The sequence below is a fragment of the Schistocerca nitens genome, chromosome 5 (genome assembly GCF_023898315.1).
Source record: "Schistocerca nitens isolate TAMUIC-IGC-003100 chromosome 5, iqSchNite1.1, whole genome shotgun sequence".
Lineage (NCBI taxonomy): Eukaryota > Metazoa > Arthropoda > Insecta > Orthoptera > Acrididae > Schistocerca > Schistocerca nitens.
This window is the reverse complement of record NC_064618.1, coordinates 214,134,367-214,143,068: the sequence shown is the minus strand read 5'-3', so window position 1 is coordinate 214,143,068 and position 8,702 is coordinate 214,134,367.

Genomic DNA, 8,702 nt, shown 5'->3' with positions numbered 1-8,702 from the left:
CCTCCTCCGCCTCCTCTCGTCCTACCAATGGAGCTGGACCCGCCCACGCCGCAGTGGGCAACACCTTCTGCATCTTGGAATGGGCCTCAGGAGGTGGACGCGTACACTTCTGGCCATTTTCCATCTGGCGTTGCCACCTGAGCGAAGGCCGGATGATGGGGACTACTGAACGTCTGGTGGCCCCTGCAGCCACAGCTTCTGCTCCATTGGAGCGTCCACGCTCCTCCTCCCCCGGTTGTCGTGCTCTATGTACGACAACGGTCCGTCACTTTGGGGGGGGGGGGGGGGAGGAATGTTAAGAGGTCAGCCAATCGCACGCTGATCCCTCCAGGACGACAATGCGACAGCAGCAGTCCCTAGGTGAAGAGGACATAAGCATCGCGTCCGAGTGGTGTCAGCCAGCTTAGATTACAGCTTCAACGTTAGCCACTTCGTTACCCAACGCATCACAGCTTCATCATTCGCAATCTTTACGTAGCACAGACTTGTGTTTGGCTGTTCTGAAGAAGACTGATTATTTTGTATGTCGCTCTTTGCTTGAAACACATCTATCAAAGTTATTTAAATTCATTAATACGAATTGTTTGATTGTTTGTCTAACAAACCGAGTATGTAGGATGCCTAGACTCAACAGAATTAACTGACGTTAAAAAAGATGTTATAATGCAAGAGCTGCCTCCAACATTGGATCAGATTCGTGTAGACGACTATTACGTTTTGGATTTAGACATAATGCAAGATATTGCTGGGATTTTAATAAAATGGAGATATGTGACTGCCTAATATCAAACTATGGCTTTTGCTGTAAGGAGACTGCCAAGGAAGCAGCAGTGTGATTGTGGACAACGACAAGGGAGTTGGGACAGATTGTTTAACCTGGATGAGTTCCAGTTGTTGAGTAAAGAGAGTTTTTCACGCCAAATCACAAACCCAGGAGTGGGCAAAGTTGTTGGTAAACACTCTATAGATTTTATAATGTGACCAGAGATTTGCATGTGGTAAATTTTTACGTCTTCTTCAGCTAAACAATATGGTATTACCAGGCTGCAGGCTACAAGATACTGCTACAGAGTGGGTCACTGTTTAAGGCTGTGCAATACTGTCTAAGCGTATTACACAGAATTAACAATGTCCTCCAGTTTACACTGTGCTAACCGCTTCCATCTGGCATCAGTTAACGAACAATATACAGAACATCTGCTGTGTGGTGTTTAACAACGTTCTGCAATTGTCTACTGGGATGATAACACGAAGACATTGCTCCCTCCTTAAGAGAACAGCGTCTCAGTATTGCGTCCTCCTAGTCCGGGAACGAGTCATCGGTCCTGCATACTCCAACTCCTAATGACTCATGTTAGCCCTGGTGGTGATCTTCTTAGAACTTTCTTTGCCGCTACGATCTTCGTCACCTTTCCGCTTGTTACCTGTCGCTGGAGCTTCGAAATTACCCTGGGTTGTAGGATCCTTATAGGGCTTCATTCAAAGGACTTGGGAACATATCTTTGATTTTTCGACGTCTTGCATAGAGGTCGAAATCTTCAACTTCAAAAGTAGCGTCAGACAACTGTTTTACAATCTTATAAGGTCCAAAGTAGCGCCTGAGGAACTTCTCAGAGAGACTAACCTTCCGAACAGGAGTGAAGATCCAGATGAGTTCACCAGGCTGGTAGGCAACAGGGCGGTGGCTCGTGTCCTACCTTCGGCGATGGTTTTCTTGAGCCTGCAGCATGTGGAGTCGAACTAACTGCCGAGCTTCCTCATCTCTGTTTAACACCTGGCCGATGTTGTCATCGTCTACGTCATCAGGTTGTAATGGATACACAGTGTCCATCGTCATAGCCGCCTCAAGCCCATGCACCAGGAAAAATGGCGTAAATCCTGTGGTGTCTTGTTTGGCGGTGTTGTAGGCAAATGTCACGAAAGGTAGCACCTCATCCCAGTTGCTCTGCTCAACATTGACGAACATTGATAGCATGTTGGCTAAGATCTTATTAAGGCGTTCAGTAAGCCCGTTAGTTTGCAGATGGTAGGGAGTTGTCTTGTGATGAGTAATGTTGCACCGACAGTTTATCTCTGTCACAAGATTCAAATGAAAAATTTTCCCTCGATCTGTAATTAATGACCTTGGGGCACCGTCTTTTAATACAATGTCTTCCATGATGAATTTGGCTTCCGCGAATGCTTTGGCTATTTTCACAGCTTTTGTAATGGCATAGCGTGTCAGATAATCAGTGCAAACAATAACCCACCTATTGCCACTAGCAGACGTTGGAAATGGTCTGAGGAGGTCAATAACAACACACTGGAAAGGCATTTCAGCTGGTGGAATTGGTATGAGTCGGCCAGGTGGTTTCTGAGGAACTGCCTTTCTCCTCTGGCACTCTCAACAGTATGAGACATAGTGTCAGACACTCCTAAATAAACCTGGCCAGAAAAATCTCTTTCGGATCCTATTGTATGTCTTAATAAATCCTGAATGTCCGGCCTCAGGTGTGTCATGGAATTTCTGTAGAACATCTAAGCACATGTGTTTAGGAATCACTGGTAGCCACCTCTTTCCAAACGGATCAATGTTTTTCTTGCAAAGTAATCCATTAACTACCTTAAATTGTCCTTTCACATCCTCTGACTAGTTCAAGGCAATCATAATTTGAGATATCTTGGTGTCCTTCTTCTGCTCAGCAGAGAGATCCTGGAGTGCAACGAGACAGTCACTATCTTCATCAAAGCGTTGATGGTGTTGCACAGGTTTTCTTGAGAGACAGTGGCATCTTGGTGTTCTCTTCCTTTTTTGTACACTATGGTAATGTCATACTCTTGAAGATGTAGTGCCCACCTGACGAGTCATCCTGTTGGATCCTTAAGACCCGTCAACCAACAAAGTGAATGATGGTTTGTAACAACTGTGAATGGCCTTCCATAGAGATACTGTCGAAATTTGCAGATGGCCCAGATCACAGCAAGACATTCTCTTTCTGTAGTTGGGTAGTTTCTCTCAGCTTTTGTAAGTGTCCTAGAAGCATAAGCTATAACCTTCTCTTTTCCATCTGAAACTTGCACCAGAACAACACCGATCCCATACCCAATGGCATCTGTGTGTAGTTCTGCAGGTGCTCTCTCATCATACAGACCAAGTACAGGGTCAGTGGTCAGAGCTTTTCGCAGCACATCGAAAGAATCTTGTTGAGCACCACCCCAGGTAAATTTAGCATCGGCTTTTAACAATTCTTGGAGTGGCCTGGCTTTGATACAGAAGTCTTTGATAAAATGACGGTGATAAGAACATAATCTGAGGAAGCTTCTCACATCTCTGATACTTTTAGGAACAGGAAATTCCGTTATAGACCTCACCTCTTCTGGGTCTGGCCGCACACCTTCGTTTGAACAAGGTGTCCAAGTATTTTGATTTCTTTTGCTCCAAAGAGACACTTTCTTCGATTAAGTTTCAGTTTGCCTTGTTGGAGACACTTAAGAACGGTCCTCTGTCTTTTTAAGTGTTCATCGAATGTCTCTGAGAACACTATAATGTCATCTAACTAACAAAGACACATCGTCCGCTTCAGGTGACGTAGGAGATTATCCATCATCCTGTCAAAAATTGCTTGTGCATTACACAAACCAAATGGCATTACCCTAAACTCGTACAGGCCCTCAGGGGTGATGAATGTAGTTTTCTCACGATCAGCCTCATCTACTTCGATTTGCCAGTATCCTGAGTACATGTCCATGGTTGAGAAAAACTTAGCCCCCTTCAGACAATCTAGTGTGTCGTCAATTTGTGGAAGGGGGTAAACATCCTTTTTAGTTATCTTATTAAGCTTCCTGTAATCAACACAAAAGTACCAACCGCTATCCTTCTTCCTGATGAGAACCACTGGTGATGACCACGGGCTCTGCAAAGGCTGAATGATGTCATTCTTCATCATTTTCTCTATCTCGTCGCTATTTATTCGACGTTCCATTGCTGACACACGTTATGCTCTCTGGTTTATTGGTTGATGGTCTCCAGTGCTAATCCAGTGCTCCACCATCGATTTGTCTGATTTGCTCGTCACCTGTGGATTGAAGCATTCAGAGAACTCTTGAAGAATGGTAAGTAGCTTCTTTTGTTCCTTAGTGAGACATGGTGATAGTCAAGCTAGAAGATCTTGTCTCATAGTGGTAGCGCCAGTTTCGCCCACAGACTCAGCATGGAAGGTTTCTATGACACTCAGCTGTTCGGCAATTAACAGCCCAAAGTTTGCTATGCACATGCGTCTTGGAAGGATCTGCAGTTCTCAGCAACAGTTAACTATCCACAGTTCACCAGATTCGTTCTTAAACGAGACGACAGAGGCTGGGATGACCAAGTTATTCTTCAGTGGTATGCTTCTCTTACATTCCACTACAAGGACCATAGGTTGATGCATGGCATGTCATATGAGAGTTACCTTTCTAGCACTGACTGCAGGAATGATCACTTCATCCAGCACACACAATCTCCACATTCTCATATGTGCATCTTCCTGTCTACAGTATCTCATCTCGTCTAGCATAATCTTCGAGGGACCACAATCTTTAATGGCCTGAGAAGCTTTCAAAAAGTCCATCAGAGAAGGACGTCATGACTACACTCTTGTAAGACGATGAATTCTAAGGGCTGTGTATGGCTGCTTATACCCACATGAATGACACATCTTCCTGTAGGTTTTACATATTTCCCATTAGCCACCTTCAGCAGAGATGTTTTGCTGTAGACGAATAGAGTTTTCTGCAACTGGCGACGGCACTTCTCCGAAATGACTGAATATGGTGCTCCAGAGTCCACAAGAGCTTGGACTGATCAGCCATCCATGAGGATATCGACGTAGTTTCCTATCATTTTTGTAGTGATCGACAGTGGAGGATTTTTCTCTTCAGTGGCCTCACCTCCGAGAAAGGTTGCACCCTTTAGTTTTCCAGGTTATGGCCGCTTGGTGATCGGCTGGAGCCTCTAAACGGCGATGAAGACCTCGATTGGCGTGTAGAGGATCTTCCTCTCCAGCGACTAGCTTGCAGCAATGGTGACCTATGTCATCCTGCACCCACAACTTCTTGTTCAACTTCGTCGCCCCGGAGTTGACATCGGCTAAGATTGGTCTGCTGTCTTCTGGCGCAGGCGTCATCAAATATCCACCACCTTTCTCGACAATAGCGCACCACATGTCCTGGTCGTCTGCAGTGGAAACATACTGGTTGGTTATCCTGGGTCCTCCAGATGTTGGTCTTCCTTGGTGCCCAAACAGGTTCCTCATGCGGCATTGTAGGAACGTAACTTCGCCTGAGTCTCGACTTTTTAACCGTTTTAAAGGGAAATGAAGGACGAGAAACTGGGTTCAATGTCTGTTCCACTTCCTCCCTTATGACCTCTTGAAGCGTCTCGTTTTGCTCGCCGTGCAGTCCATGTGCTTTCTGAACTTCCTCTCTCACTATCTGACGAAGAATCGGTTCCTTCATCCATCACAGACATCTATATGACGTGTGGAAGCCATTCAAACTTCTTGCGTGTAATTCTTTTCTGATGTATTGTCTCGATATACTGGCACCATTTTATGAAGTCATCTGCTGTCGAAACCTCCTTCAGGTGTAGGGCTTGATACATGTCCTCAGCAACACCCTTGGTGAGATGTGCAACCTTATCTTCCTCCTTCATTCTAGGATCCACTATTTTACACAGCTCCAAGACGCCTTGAACGTAGGATGCTGTAGTTTCTTCTGGACGCTGTGCCCTGCACTTTAATTTATCTTCAGCCTTGCATTTCTGTCGTTGTGTGTCGCCAAAATACTCACACAGTTCCGCCTGGAATAATTCCCAGCTTGTGAGCTTCTCCACATTGTTCTCATACCATTGCTTGGCAGTGCTCTCCAAGTAGAAAAATGCGTTAGCCAGACACACGGTGTTATCCCAATTGTTAAATGTGGCTATATGCTCATATATCTTCAGCCACTTGTTTGGATCTTGGCTATCATCACCAGAGAACCATGAAGGATGTCACATGTGGTGGCACACATTTGCTGTCATTGTAGCGTCCTCTTCTTCGTCTGTCTCCAATAGATTGTGATCTGTTGAATAAGGCTCGAACTGGGGTTTCTCGCCATTTAAACAGCGGCTCGGTCGTGGCCTGATGGGAACCACTGTGTCGTCGATGATGTGCGCTATCACAAGTTCCAATACGCAGCATCTCCACCAGAATAATGTCACGTAGAAGAAGGTGTATTTAGGTGAATGATGAACACTAACTTCACTTAATGAAGGTTTATTCAGCACTTGCACATACAAGAGCACAGAGCGAACTGCCTCTGGACAGAACACATACGGTATATGTACAGTTACAGAACATTTCAGTAAAATTATTCTTGACATTTGTGGATACGTCTAGAATGTACTCAAAATGAATATAGAAATTAAAATTTTACAGTTCAGGCGAGTTTTGAACTCAGGACCCTCCCTGCAAAAGTCTAATATCATAAATACTACACCACAGTGACTGAGCTTCTTCTGTGACATAGGTTGCATAAGAACATGAGAACAAGTTCAATAAAAATGAAGGTATACATAACCTTGCTATCATAATAGCACAAAGTTAAGAGCTTCACAGCTAAACTAGAAAGAAGCACTGCTTCTATCACAGTAATACTGTACAGCTGTTTACCATTTCGTGTTTAAAAAATTAGTTGAAAGAGAAATTTAAGAAAACAATAAAACTATTGCTTATAGAAAGTCCTTTCTATTCAGTCAATGAGCAAATACTAAAAGCAAAAAGAGAGGAATAGCCATACAGCGAAATAACATTAACATATGTGTAGATATATGCTTAGCAAATTAAAGATACATTGTTATATATGGTAAAATGGAAATAATGTGTGTGTAGTTAGACTGTATAGCAGATACAAAACGTGTAATTATGTATGATGCTATTGTATTTGAAATTCGTGTTCCTCGATAATTAAGTAGTGTATATGATCATTATTGTATTAAACTGCTATGTAAATATGATCTTGGATCTGATCCATACATGTTCATCCAAAGCTGCTAAATAAATAAATAAATAAAAGGGCATCAGCACATAGTGTCACATCAGATCGCAATGTACAAACATGCTATAGACTTAAATTTAAACTGAGAATTATAGAGCAATAAATTGCTAATAATCTGTTTATAGCAGATCTAGCTATATTTCAATCACAGTATGGCTGTCATCAGTGTGGTAAGATGAAAGTCAAATTATCGTTACCGCTTGCCTGTAGAAACAGTCCCTACTATACAGGGTGTTGAGCGAGGAAAGTTCAATATTTTACACAGTGACAGTATAAGTAATTCTGAACAAAAGTTGTTATATGAACACAGGACTGCAAATGCTTCGTTAGGGAGATATGGGTATGGGAAGGAACTTAAATTCTGCAAAATTGATGTGCACAACATGAACATTATGCAATACAACCGGATTGTAACCTGACTTTCTTGAAAACAATGTTACAGAGAAGTACAGTTATGTTACACATTTTGACGTAATGTTTATTTACTTTACATTCAGTACATAATGTATTACAACATGCATGTTACATGTATTCAGTTGAAAAAGACATATCACGTCTTTTACAAACAGCTTTAACACTTATCATACAGATGTTGTACAGTTCACAGAACTGGTTCGAATATCCCACCATGAATGTAAAGCACTTTTGCACTCTAGCGATAACACGTTGTGTTGCTTGTTCAATTGCCTGTGGTTGGTTCCTAATCAATTCAGCACCATCCATGATGCGACGAAGCAGTTCATCTCGTGTATTTACCTCTGATTTCATCCAAACCCATAAACAGAAATCTAAAGGTGTAAGGTCAGGTGATATTGGAGGTCAGTTAATAGCACCGCCACAGCCAATCCAGCGATTAGGGTAGGTGCAGTTAGATGGTCCCTCACATGTAAGGTAACATGTGGAGGGGCATCGTCATATTGAAAGTACATTCCAGTTCGCTTAGCTAAAGAAACGTCTTCCAATAGTTCTGCAAATGAATTTTCCAAAAAACGCAGGCACCTCTCTCCCGTTAATCGCTGATTGATAATAAATAGACCTATCAAAAGCTTCTCGATCATGCCGCACCAAACATTTATGGCAAAATGGACTTAGAAATTGCTATCCACTGAAGCGTGTGTGTTTTCCCGTGACCATCGATGATTATTACGTGTGTTTTTTATTCCATGTTGTGAAAAATGGGCTTCGTCAGTGAATAATGTGTATGGAAGCAAATGACTATTCTCAATTACCCAGCGACAGAATTGAAGTCGCTGGGCATTGTCGCCAACGAGGAGATTTTGGACACGCAGTATGTGAAATGGATACAGGTTTTCCGCATGTAATGTTTCTCATACATGTGTCTATGGGATATTCATACACAGGGACATTCTTCATATGCTGGTACTGGGACTTCACTCAACACTCAGCGATAATTTCTTCCTGTTCTTGCAAAGTTGGTTGACGTCACGCTCGGACGAAAAATGTTTACTTGGAAGACAGCCTGTTGCACGCAACGTGACAAACACTTTGGTAAACACTCTGCGATCAGGTAATTGTCGAGTCGGAAAGCGCCTGTGGTATTCTTCGCTTGCAGCAGTAGCAGTTCCCGCGCAGAAGCCATAAACATACACCAGATCTGCATATTCCTGCCTACTGTAGACATGTGG